This window comes from Lithobates pipiens, unplaced genomic scaffold, assembly GCF_037356315.1.
Source record: "Lithobates pipiens isolate NorthernLeopardFrog02 unplaced genomic scaffold, aLitPip1_a1.2 Scaffold_19, whole genome shotgun sequence".
Classification (NCBI taxonomy): Eukaryota; Metazoa; Chordata; class Amphibia; order Anura; family Ranidae; genus Lithobates; species Lithobates pipiens.
In genome coordinates this window covers 489801772-489815025 of record NW_027507764.1, presented here as the reverse complement: position 1 = coordinate 489815025, position 13254 = coordinate 489801772, and the positions used below count along the sequence as shown (strand labels likewise).

At 49.7% G+C, this 13254-nt stretch overlaps 1 protein-coding gene across 3 annotated transcripts in view; it reads left to right on the top strand.

Annotated features, from left to right (window-relative positions):
• MMP16 (matrix metallopeptidase 16) overlaps positions 1–13254 on the top strand; it is a 322591-nt gene that overhangs the window by 236968 nt on the left and 72369 nt on the right. The window lies entirely within an intron of this gene.

Here is a 13254-nt window from a genome sequence, read left to right as displayed (position 1 = left end):
CCTATTATACAAATAGACATGCCTGTCACCTTTTTGTCAATAAATGCCAGGCGACTAAACCACCCCGCAAAACACAAATTCATTGTGGAAAACAGCCCAGTCCCACAAATGTGACGCCCTCTGCGTACAAGAAACACATTTCTTACTCACCTCTACCCTATTGCCACAACATGCAATACCCTCACATCTTCCATTCATGCTTTACCGCAAAAAAAAAGGTGTTATGATTGCGGTCAGAGACTTGGTGACATTCCAGCTACATTATCAAACAGTAGATGCCGACGGTCGATACTTTATCTTTGTATGCTCTGTAAACAACATCCTATACACTACAATATCTACGCACATAACAAGAGACAGATCTCCTTTCTCACCAAAACTCTCCAGAAAACAACACAAATTCAACAAAGACACCTAATAATTTGTGGGGACTTTAACAGTTCCAGATACCAAGTTGGACACCACCACCCCAACCAAGTGCTCAACTCACAAATGAAAAACACCCTCCGTGCACATGACCTCCATGATGTTTGGAGATGCTATCACACCAACGAGCGTGACTTCACCTTCTTGCCATGTCATAATGCCTACTCTAGAATAGACCTATTTTTGTTAGAGAAATGGCTACTACAAAATTTTCAAACATCCAAGATACACACTATAACTTGGTCGGATCATGCACCGAAAAGCATCACCATTTCAGACTCCTCTACCCAACAGAATAGTTACATTTGGCACACTAACAACTATCTAATTCAGTAATCAAAATGCGCTAAACTTATCTCTACACAACTTTCACATTTTTTTACATGTATTCAAGGCTCAGTGTCTGACCCAGGTGTAGTGTGGAACTCGCATAAAGCATTTATCAAGGGGGTGTTGATTCAACTGGGGCCTCATGAAAAAAATGGTCTTACACATCAACCATCTTTTAGAGGAAATTACCATGTTCTTAAACCAAATCGCACTCCCATCTGAAGACCAGTTTGCTTTTCTCAATGCCCCTTGACTCCTCAAGAAATCTCTTCTATGATCTCTACTCTCCTTCCCAATAAATCCCCAGGACCAGGTGGCCTCATGGGTGAATACTTTAAACAATTCATCTCAATACTATGCCCACACATGCTTTCTGTCATTATCAACACTGCCTCCAACTCATTTCCTTCAGAAATGATCCAAGCTTTAATAATTACTTCACCAAAACCAGGCAAGGAACCTACCTCCCCTCAAAATTTTAGACCGATCTCACTCCTGAACCGGGACATAAAAGTTTACGCCAAATTAATTGCAAACAGACTGCAGAATATCTTACCATAACTGATACACCAAAATCAATCTGGTTTCACAAAAAACCGCCAGACTTCTGACGCTACAAGAAGGCTGATTAATATAATTCATCACGCTGATGTTTCCCGAATGCCTTCTCTGCTTCTATCCTTAGATGCAGAGAAGGCGTTTGACATGATCCCTTGGAATTACCTTTAAAGGGTGCTTCTAAAATGTGGCTTTTAAGGTAATCTCTCAGCAATAATAGCACTCTACACACCCTTTCAGCCAAAGTATATACCTCCAACATGTTATCACGACCTTTCCAAATCACTAATGGTACTAGACAGGGGTGTCCTCTGTCACCATTGATTTTCAATCCCCTCATGGAACCCCTTTCAGAACACATAAGATCCAACCCCCTTATCTCAGGCTTCCAAATTGGTAAATTAACCCACAAGAACTATTCTCGACCTCCACCCAGATGGCATCACTAGAACTCTCTTCCAGCAACAATCCCCCTTCACCTGGGCAGAAATTAGCATATCTAGTTATCCAACTGACTAAATCTGTGAAAAACGTATTCCACATAAACTTTCTCCCATTTCTTGCCAAAATGCAAAAAGAACTTCGTTCCCTCCAAAAACATTAATTTTGCCATTTCCAGGCTACCAGATCCGCCATTGGATAGTCTGAGTATGAACCAACTTAGACATTTGCTACAGTCCCTTCAGAAAGCGCATTATAACCCACATGATTTGAATCCCTTTGTAAGATGGGGGAACCCTCTAGGCACACATTGTCTCTGCTGTATGGCTATTTGACAGCCTTTGCTGATGAACCAATCCCAACCTTTGTTTGCCAATGGAACGTTGACTTAAATATTCAGTTTACACCTCAACAGCAAACCAATACCAGGAAGTTGGGTACAAAATCCTATCCTGATGGTATAGATTACCTTACGTACTCCACAAGATGGATAGGGCTTCCCCTGACATGTGTTGGCGATGTAATGTGGAGGGCGGTACAATATAATTTTTTTTTTAGTTCTGCCCCATTTTGAGACCTTTTTGGGAGGAGGTGACAATCACTATTGAACATTTGACCTCAGTAGGTTTGAAAGGTAATCCGGTTGCATGTCTTTTACCCCTGACAGAAAGACCTCTTTGGAAGTACAAGAAACCTCTTGCTATGCAGCTCCTTAATGCAGCAAGGGCCTGTGTCTATGCGTTGTGGAGACAATCCCAACCACCAACCAGGGTCCTGTGGTACTCTAAAATTAACTGCATTAACCATATGGAGGAACTGACAGCTTCACTACATAATACAGAAGAACAATTTAGAGACAAGTGGAGGCCCTGGAGATACTACACTTGTACAGAAGCTTACATGCAAGAGGTCGTCCGTTCCGAGTCCTTACAGTCCACCTTACTGGTGGCTGCCCAGATTTTCTTACTTGAGCTTCTGTTTACCTTCCTGGGAGAATGACCCATTAGCCTTGTTTTGTTTGTCCCCCCCCCCACACACACCTCTTTCTTCCTTTATTTACTACTATACTCTTGCTAGTTTGCCACTGTAATGGCAAATATGAAAATTGGCAGTCTTCTCAGAAGAAATTATGAGATAATATCCGCAGATGAATATTTGGTGCACAAAGTTAGAAACACTAGCATATCTATCTGCTTTCTCTTATTACTAGATTTATTCTATTTCTTTAGGTGTAACTTCACTGTTTGATTTTTGATATGTGTACTTATGGGCCTTTGAACCCCTTGGATTTGTTGATGATAGATGTTATAGTATATACAACGCAATTCCTAAACTGTCAGCAAACTTATTCACAGGTCTTGTATGTTTTTGGTATCTGGTGTCTGCCGATGAAGTGTTGCCTTTTGGTACCTTTGTTCAGCTTGGTGATAATAGATGACTTGACTTGTAATGCCGCGTACACACGATCAGACTATCCGGCGGACTTAGTCTGGTGGACAAACCCCCGGAAAGTCTGCTGAACTTTCCGAACGAGCAGACCTGCCCACACACAACTGGACGGGGGTCCGGCAAGAAGAACTGAAGAGGGGGACAAGACCCCCGAAGTCGGAAGAAGACCCCCGGACGGCGGCGACGGCGACGAAGAAGAAAGCCGGGCTCCTCCTCTAGTGAAAGAGCTAATAAAAGAGCAGAAGATAGCGGAGGAGTCCGGCGAGACGACCCCCCAAGACGAAAGAAGACCACCGGAGCTGTGCAATAAATTATTAACCCTTGTGTTGTGTTTTTTTTCACCATGTGAATGGATAGGGGTACATTGTACCCCATACTCATTCACATAGGGTGGGGGGCCGTTATCTGGGGGCCACCTTATTAAAGGGGGCTCCCGGTTTCCAATAAGCCCCCCGCCTGCAGACCCCGTCAACCAACGACCGGGAAGAGGCCCTTGTCCTCATCAATGTGGGGACAAGGTGCTTTGGGGTGGGTGGGCCGCACAGCCCCCCTTTCCCAAAGCATCCCCCCATGTTGAGGGCACGCAGCCTGGCACGGCTCGGGCGGGGGCATTTGCTCGTCCCCACCCCCTTTACTGACCGGCCGGGCTGCGTGCTCGGATAAGGGTCTTACATGGACCTTGGGGGGGACCCCCACGCTGTCTTTTTGGCATAGGGCTTCCCCTTTAAGTCCATACCAGGTGATGGGGCCAGCGACATGTCACTCTCGCCACCGAAGGCAGCGACATTGACTTCCTTCGCTAGTCCCGGCTACCTGGAGCCGCGTTCAAAATGAACGGACTTTCCTCCGTGTGCAGGAAAGTCCGTTCATTTCAAAAGTCCGGCGGACTAGCACACACATGGCCGGATTGTCCTCTGGACTCGCAGTCCAGCGGACAATTTTTGAGTCAGTACTACTTTCTAGGTCCGCTGGACTTTTAGGGAAAAAAGTCAGCTGGAGCCCACACACGGGCGGATTGTCCGCCGGATAGTTTGATCGCATGTACGTGGCATAATTGAGATGTTTGGCCATAATAAAAGAATTAAAAAAATGTGACTTGTAGGCACACCTTATGGCCCTCCATCACCATCAGCTATCTCGCCCCCTATGGTGGCTTCAATGGCAGCTTGGTGCTCACTGTTGGTGGCCCAATGCCCTCCCTCACAGCAAATCTTTCCACCTATCCCTTTAGAAAATCTCACGATTATGATTACGAACATATCTTTCAAGGAATGGTGCCTCCATGGTATTATCCATGTACAAGACCTTTGCTAACATCCAACAGGTATTCCAGCTACAGCCCACCACACCGTTCACTTACCTCTGGCTGAAATATTGCCTATCCAAACTAACTAACCCCTCATATGCCATACCTGACTTGGTGAGACGCTTCCTCACCAACACCAACTCTCTACCTTCAGCTCAAAGACCTTTGTAAAATTCTAACCCTTTCTACAGTGGGAGACAGACTTGAATGCCACATTTACTGATCATCAGTGGACCACTGCCCTCCAGCCATGGGCGTCCGCAGCAAGGGGCAAGGGGGGTCAAGTGCCCCCACTGGAATCTCCAAGGTGTTGCCGCCGCCGCCATGCTGCATTTTTTTTTCTGAGTCCGCTTGCGGCTGCATCATCCGCTCTGAGCTCTCTCCTCTGGATCACAGCGCTGGCTCTGGTGGAGGAGAGCACTGGGGGGGCAGGAGAGTGCGGTGGTGGAGGAGAGCACTGGGGGGGCAGGAGAGTATGGTGGTGGAGGAGATCCTCCTATCCAGGCACTGGCACGAATGGGCATCTACTCCTCTGGATCACAGCGCTGGATGGCTGTGTTCGGCGGCCACTCTGTAACACAGTCCCGCCCCCCAGACCTGCTCCTGTGATAGTAGAGAGAATCACGTTCCGCCTATCACATGAGCCGGTCTGGGAGGGCTGGACTGTGTTACAGAGCGGCCGCCGAACACAGCCATCCAGCGCTGTGATCCAGAGGAGTAGATGCCCATTTGTGCCAGTGCCTGGATAGGAGGATCGAGGGGGGGCTGCAGTGCTCTCCTCCACCACCATACTCTCCTGCCCCCCCCAGTGCTCTCCTCCACCACCGCACTCTCCTGCCCCCCCCCCAGTGCTCTCCTCCACCACCGCACTCTCCTGCCCCCCCCCAGTGCTCTCCTCCACCACTGCACTCTCCTCCCCCCCGTGCTCTCCTCCACCACCACACTCTCCTGCCCCCCAGTGCTCTCCTCCACCACCACACTCTCCTTCCCCCGTGCTCTCCTCCACCACCGCACTCTCCTGCCCCCCCAGTGCTCTCCTCCACCACCGCACTGTCCTGCCCCCCCCCAGTGCTCTCCTCCACCACCGCACGCTCCTGCCCCCCCAGTGCTCTCCTCCACCGCCACACTCTCCTGCCACCCCCCCCCAGTGGTCTCCTCCACCACCACACTCTCCTGCCACCCCCTCCAGTGCTCTCCTCCACCACCACACTCTCCTCCCACCCACCACAGTGCTCTCCACCACCACCACACTCTCCTGCCCCCTCCCGTGCTCTCCTCCACCACCGCACTTTCCTGCCCCCCCCAGTTCTCTCCTCCATCGCCACACTCTCCTGCCCCCCCCGTGGTCTCCTCCACCACCACACTCTCCTGCCACCCCCACCAGTGCTCTCCACCTCCCTCTCCTGTCCCCCCCACAGTGCTCTTCTCCACCACCACACTCTCCTCCCCCCCGTGCTCTCCTCCACCACCGCACTCTCCTGCCCCCCCAGTGCTCTCCTCCACCACCGCACGCTCCTGCCCCCCCCCAGTGCTCTCCTCCACCACCGCACTCTCCTGCCCCCCCCCAGTGCTCTCCTCCACCACCGCACTTTCCTGCCCCCCCTAGTGCTCTACTCCACCACCACACTCTCCTGCCACCCCCCCCCAGTGGTCTCCTCCACCACCACACTCTCCTGCCACCCCCTCCAGTGCTCTCCTCCACCACCACACTCACACTCTCCTCCCCCCCACAGTGCTCTCCACCACCACCACACTCTCCTGCCCCCCCGTGCTCTCCTCCACCACTCACTCTCCTGCCCCCCCCCAGTTCTCTCCTCCATCGCCACACTCTCCTGCCCCCCCAGTGGTCTCCTCCACCACCACACTCTCCTGCCTCCCCCACCAGTGCTCTCCACCACACTCTCCTGCCCCCCCCCACAGTACTCTCCTCCACCACCACACTCTCCTGCCCCCCCCCCAGTTTTCTCCTCCCCTGTTCTTGCTGCTCTCCAGCTCTCCCCATCCTTCTCTAGCCACCATCCCAGTGCTCTCCCCCCAGTGCTCTCCCCCCTGTTCCCCCCCAGTGCTCTCCCCCCGTTCCCCCCAGTGCTCTCCACTCCGCCCAGTGCTCCCCCCTGTTCTCCCCCCCACAGTGCTCTCCACTCCCCCCAGTCCTCTCCCCTCCGTGCTCTCACCCGTTCTCCCCCCCAGTGCTCTCCCCCCTGTTCTTTCCCCCCAGTGCTCTCCACTCCCTCCAGTGCTCCCCCCCCGGTGCCCTCCACTCCCCCCAGTGCTCTCCCCCCGTTCTTTCCCCCCCAGTGCTCTCCCCTCAGTGCTCTCCCCCCTGTTCTTTCTCCCCCCCAGTGCTCTTCAGCTCTCCCCATCACTCTCCAGCCCCCACCCCAGTGCTCTCCAGCCCCCCATTCTCCCCACCCCTGTTCTTTCTGCCCCCTGGTGCTCTCCAGCCCCCCCCCAGTGCTCTCTACCCTCCGTGCTCTCCACCCCTGTTTTTTTGGGCTCCCCCCAGCACTTTCCACTCCCCACCCCTGTACTCTCCACTCCCCCTGCATTTTGCCCCCACCCATGTGCTCTCCACCCCCCATAGTGCTCTCCAGTCCCCCGTGCTTTCCACCCCTGTTCTTTCTGGCCCCCACTGGTTCTCTCAAGCTCCCCCCCATTGCTCTCCACTCCCCCCTGCTCTTTGTACCCCCCAGTACTCTCCAGCCCCCGTGCTCTCCACCCCTGTTTTTCTGCCCCCCCAGTGCTCTTCACCACCCCACACTCTTAGCCCCCCCAGTGCTCTCCACCACCCCACACTCTTAGCCCCCCCAGTGCTCTCAGCCTACCGTGCTCTCTACCCCTGTTCTTGTTGCCCCCCCAGTACTCTCAAGTCCCCCCCGCGCTCTCTGCTCCCCACCTCTGTGATCTCCACTCCCCCTCGCTCTTTGCCCCCACCCATGTGTTCTCCAACCCCGCCAGTACTCTTTGCTCCCCCTTCTCTCCAACTCCCACTCAGTGCTCTCCACTTCCCCAGGACCAGAGGGCAGGCTGACTGGGGCTGGAAAATGAGGACGGCTGAAGGTGCAGGTGGCCAGGGACCACTCCATCTCACAGCAGACAGATCCTCTGGAAGGAGCACCGTCCCCATCCAAAACGAGAACAGACCCTGCCTGCTGCTGGCCGTCATGGATATCCTGCTGGCATGCAAGGTACTGTACCGAGCATCAACAACACACCTTCCCACAGACAGGGACTGCAGACTGGGACATGGGGCACAGGAGGGGCTGCAATGATGTGCACAGTGAGACTGCATTCACGGCACAGTAAAGCTGCATTTGATGGACACAGTAAGGCTGCATTTGATGGACACAGTGAGGCTGCATTTGATGGACACAGTGAGGCTGCATTTGGTGGACACAGTGAGGCTGCATTTGGTGGGCACAGTGAGGCTGCATTTGGTGGGCACAGTTAGGCTGCATTTGGTGGGCACAGTGAGGCTGCATTTGGTGGGCATAGTAAGGCTGCATTTGGTGGGCACAGTGAGGCTGAATTTGATGGGCTCTGGTGAGGCTGCATTGAGCTTTTGCATCAAGTCTGCAGTCTCTGAGGGAGTCTGGAGAGGAGTCAAGAGTGGGAGCGCTGCCGGGATGGGGGTCATGGGAGAAGTCAAACTTGTATGGACAGGAGACTATAGGATAAAACCTCCAAGCTGGAGCCGACTCACTGAGCCCTGCACAGTGCACCTGAGAGGAGGTCAGTGAAAGCACCGCCAGGCCAGTCGGGGGTCACTGATGTAAGGGGGGAGTGAATACGATAATGTAAGGGGCACTGATAAAAGGGTTTCCTCCTTATATTAGTAAGCCACCCCCCTTACCTTAGAGTATTCTTTCTGCAGAAGGTGCCCCCCCCCCCACGTTCTGAGTTTCTGGGGTCCCCCTTGATGATTGATCACTTACCACTATTAACTGGAATTTGAATATATATATATATATATATATATATATATATATAAAGCCCTATGTGATTTCATATCTATATCTAATACTCTCTTCATCAAATGTGCTTTAAAATGCATGGTTTTTCCCTTTCATGAACAAGAAAATAATGACGTTATGCTGTTGGGCTGGTATAATAATGCTGTGAGGCTGGTATGAAATTTTTTCCAGGGCTGGTTTTTGAAAGCATGGGCGTCCGCAAGGTTACTCAGGTGGCTGCGTACCATGCCCATATAGCCTAAAGAATGTACATCTTTTTACATTGCAATACATCTGTTGTTGCCATATTTTTTATCTTAATGAAAACATCCTATGCAGTGACAGTATGGGATCAAAATATGGCCACAACAGATGTATTGCAATGTAAAAAAGATGTACATTCTCTAGGTTATATGGGCATGGTACGCAGCCGCCAGAGTAACTTCCAATACAAAGTGAAGATGAATTATCTGTTATATAACACATATGTATTACCAGTGGAAAGATTTTCATGAGATTGTCGAAAAGGGGCGGAGCATGAGTGGCCTTGAAAAGATGCCCCCCCTTGGAAAAAGTTCTGCGGACGCCCATGCCTCAGGCATACACATAAATCTACAAGCTGCTCTGCTTTATGGGAACAAACGCTAAAGATTTCCCTCAGATGATATTTGTGATAGACTCACCCTGGACAGAGGCTTTTGGAGGGGACTGAATGCTAGCCCGGATATGGGCCCTGCCATTTGAGGGAGCTACAAGCATTTAGGAAGATAGTATGTTATGTAATACAAAAAGACATTATTAAGGAGGCCATGATGGTCTCTGCCAGTGTGGGAGTCATATAGCAGGGACCATCATGGCCTCCTTAATAATGTGTCCCAGGTGAGTCTATCACAGTATTTAACCCCTGTTAAGCTGGCAACATTCTACAAACTTATGTTGGAGAAACTGCGGTTAAACAGGTGACATCTTACATATCCTTTGGAAATCCCTGGCCCTCCATACCTACTGGCAAGAGATATGTTGAATTATTTCAAGGGTGACGTAACCCCAAATATCCTCCTCACATGAGTTAGCCTTACTGAATCTGACAATAGAATCCTTCACACCATCTGTCCGACACTCAGTAACACATATCCTCCTGGTTGCCAGACTTAACATTACTAGACACTGGAAAAAATGCAAGCTCTCTCTGCAGCAAATACCCTGGATCTGATCCATGAATACTACTCATATGAACTGATCCATGCATCCAGGTTCCTATGGGAAATCCCATTCACTATGACAACCCTGGCTACAGTGGCACCATTCTGCCCATCAATTATTTCCACCATGATTCCACAAGAGACTGCACTGGAATTATATGCACACAGACCCCAGAAACATATCTGTTAAATGATACAACGGGTTACAATCCAGACATAGTTTTTCTTTTCACCAATTTTATCTATTGTGAACTGACTTTGTACTTTGATCCTCTGCAGCAGACTTGATAAAACTGTAGACTGGTATTGTTCTCATTTATTGTTCTCATCTATGTTGTAAACTCAGCTATTTGTTACTTGTATTGTTATGAACATTTTTCTTTTCAATAAAAATATTGAACCATAAATATACACAGATTTGGGTTATTTTCACCAAATCAATGTAGCAGAATACATTTTGGCCTACATTTATGAAGCACAATGATTTGCAAAATTATATAACCGAAACAAGGAAAAACAAGTTTTGTGTTTATTTTTATTTTTTCTTAGTTTGGGTACAGTGTTGCACGACCGCGCAATTGTCATTCAAAGTGTGACAGCACTGAAAGCTGAAAATTGGCCTGGGCAGGAAGGGATTAAAGTGCCCGGTATTAAAGTGCTTTAAAGTGATCTTTCAAAAATATCTGGTTCACAGATCCCTGCTGCAGGTTTCCTCTGCTTAGAGGGTTCCATTGCCTTTCATGATCCAGTGGAGGAGTCCTTTCTTGCATGGCCCTAGGAGAGATGCCAAGTCCATTTTGTCTGTACCAGTATGCCAACTGAGGCTGGATAGGATGCACATGTGCAGTGTAGCTTGGAATTATGTAGTCCTGAGGAGGGGGATCTGCGCTTTCTGATCGGAATTTTTGGGAAGCATTGTAGATCAAGCTGAAAGCCAGCGGTTTCAAATATATTCATACATATCATGAAGCAAGCATTGGTCCTAACCTTAACTGGTCATTACAAGTGTAATTGTGATATTTACTTTGTGGCTTTTGTACTACTTTTCCTTTCTTTCAGAAATTGTCGCTTCCTTTTAGTGCTAGCCACACGTCTTTAGGAATAGGTTATTTTGTCACAGTCTCTGCTGCAAATGAGAATTGCCCCATTCAGCAAAGACCACATGAGCAATCTCTGCTGCAGGGAGCCTGGAGCAGCATTTTCTCCAGGACAAGTACATATTTTCAGACCTTCTATTATGGTTAATCTACCGTATGTCAGCAAAACTGTCAACATAGATTTATTCTAACATTTGAGAAAAGATCTGCTTTAAACATTCTGAAAGAGCCCTTTCCTGTACTGATGGTAAAATCGTATATTCATAACACTACTGATGTCCAATTGTTCTTTTTTATGGTTCTTTGAATAAAAGGTTTATTTGGCAACTATTTTATATTCACTTTGGATATATGTCTGCATATTAAGCAAAATACGTCTTCTGTTCCAAACTAAATAAGCACAGTTTTTCTAATCTTTCGCTATAAGTGAGACTTCCTATTTCTTTCATCAAGGAGTTTTGCACATGTGGGTTTGTGTTTTGTAAGGTCCTGGAATGAAGTGTTTGAGTGTTGAATTGGGTCTTGTGTTATTCCCAAGTCTTCTCCATCTATGATAGATGGATGATACTGTAGCTAGTTAGATACTGTACATCAGGGGTTAATTGTGCCCATCAGCATTATGGTTGCCTTTAAAGGGTTGGTTGTAGTTGTAGGACTAGATGTCCAGATCACCCCATTCCCCTTGCATCAGAAGTCAAGAGCCCCCCACCATCTCAATTCACCATCACCCTCCCTTACATCACATTACACCCCCTTACCTTGTGCTGATGCCAGGAAGCAGAAAGTGCAGGGTCTGGTGGAGGACCAGAGGAGGGCTGGAGCCAGCTGCCAGTCTTCTGAATGCTGAGACCAGGGGAGGCGGGGGCAAGGGTGTGCTGTGGCAGCACATAGAGATTCAGGATCTGGTGGAGGAGTTATATTCTCTGCTGCTGACTACTGAAACAAGATGGGGTATCAGAAAAGGACTACTCACCGAGGCCAAGATACAGAGAACGGTCGCTGTTTCAACTCAGCGCACACCACCCCTGAAGATGGCACAAAGAGAGGTTGACACCAAGAGGCACAAGCTACCAGCAGGACAGCTTACTTGCTTGAAGATCAAGGAGTAGCTTGTGCAGGGCAGGTAGGCAGCGAACCAGGAGAGGTCCGGGAAGTACCAGCAACAAGTCCATCAGGCGATAAGCAAAGTCCAGAGGCAGGCCGAGGGTCAAAGACAGTTCAAGAGTCCAGGAACAAGTAATCTGAAGCGCTGAGACAAAAGGCAATCCAAAAACAGGCCGAGGATCGATCACAGGAGACAGGAGGCAAAGTCCAGGTACAGGCCGAGGGTCAAACACTAGAGAGAGCAGAAGGCCAAGAAACAAGCCAGGGGTCAGGTCCAGGAGGGAGTCAGCGTGTTCTAGGGGCAATCCGGGTCACAACGGGTAAGCAAATCACATGAACAAGGAGCAGGAATCACAGGATAGCTGAAGACGAAACAGCAATTTGTCTGGGTGCTGGCGCTCCTTTTATAGGCCTGGCAAAGGGTCACGCTATGGAGCCGCAAACGCGTGTGTGCCACAGAGCAGTTCTATTGCGCACAAGTGTGCGCCACAGCGCCATTCCCGTGCGCATGCGCACAGGGATGCGCAACTGGCACAGCCTATTTTCCGAAAATGGGGGCAGAAATGAGGAGGTCACCGTAGCTGCAGGAGAGGTGTGAGGGCCACATGAAATGTCAGGTAAGGACAGATTCGACTCATGGGCAACATGTGCTATAGACAGATGGATAGAAAGAATCTATGAACATGAAAAATGCTATAGATCCTCTCCCTTTCTCACTTGCTGGTGGGTCATCAGAATGTGTGATTTTTCTTACAGCAGTAATGTGGTAAATGCAGCATGTGGTGTGCTGAGGATCGCAGCCTTGGGGAAACAGCAGTAGAAGTCCAGAATTCAAAGGATAGCAGGATGAATGAAGACTGATCTCAATAAGATGTGTTTTTTGTTGGAGTATAGGGCAATCCAACATGGTAGTGCAGGGCAGCCATCAGAAATTGTGGGGCCCCTTAGACAGCTTTAGGCCTGGGCCCCCCCCAGGCCTGACCGCCAACATTCCCCAGGGCCTGCCCCCTGGCCGTCTCACCGAATTCGCCCACTAGCCATCCCATAAAGTCCTTCCGTGCACACACCTGTATGCTCTCAGCTTCCCTCACACATGTACCCTCTCAGCCCTCCTCACATCTTTACGCTCTCAGCTCCCCTTACACCCATGTGCTCTCAGCCCCCCTAACACCTGTACGCTCTCAGCCCCCCTGTACACAGACACACACACACATGAACACACAGTAACACACACATACACATGCACATAGGCACACACACATATGTACACAGACACGCACATGCACACACACACATATGTACGTAGACACACACGTGTACGCATGCACGTAGGCACACACACACATATGTACACAGACACATGCATGAACACACACACATATATGTAC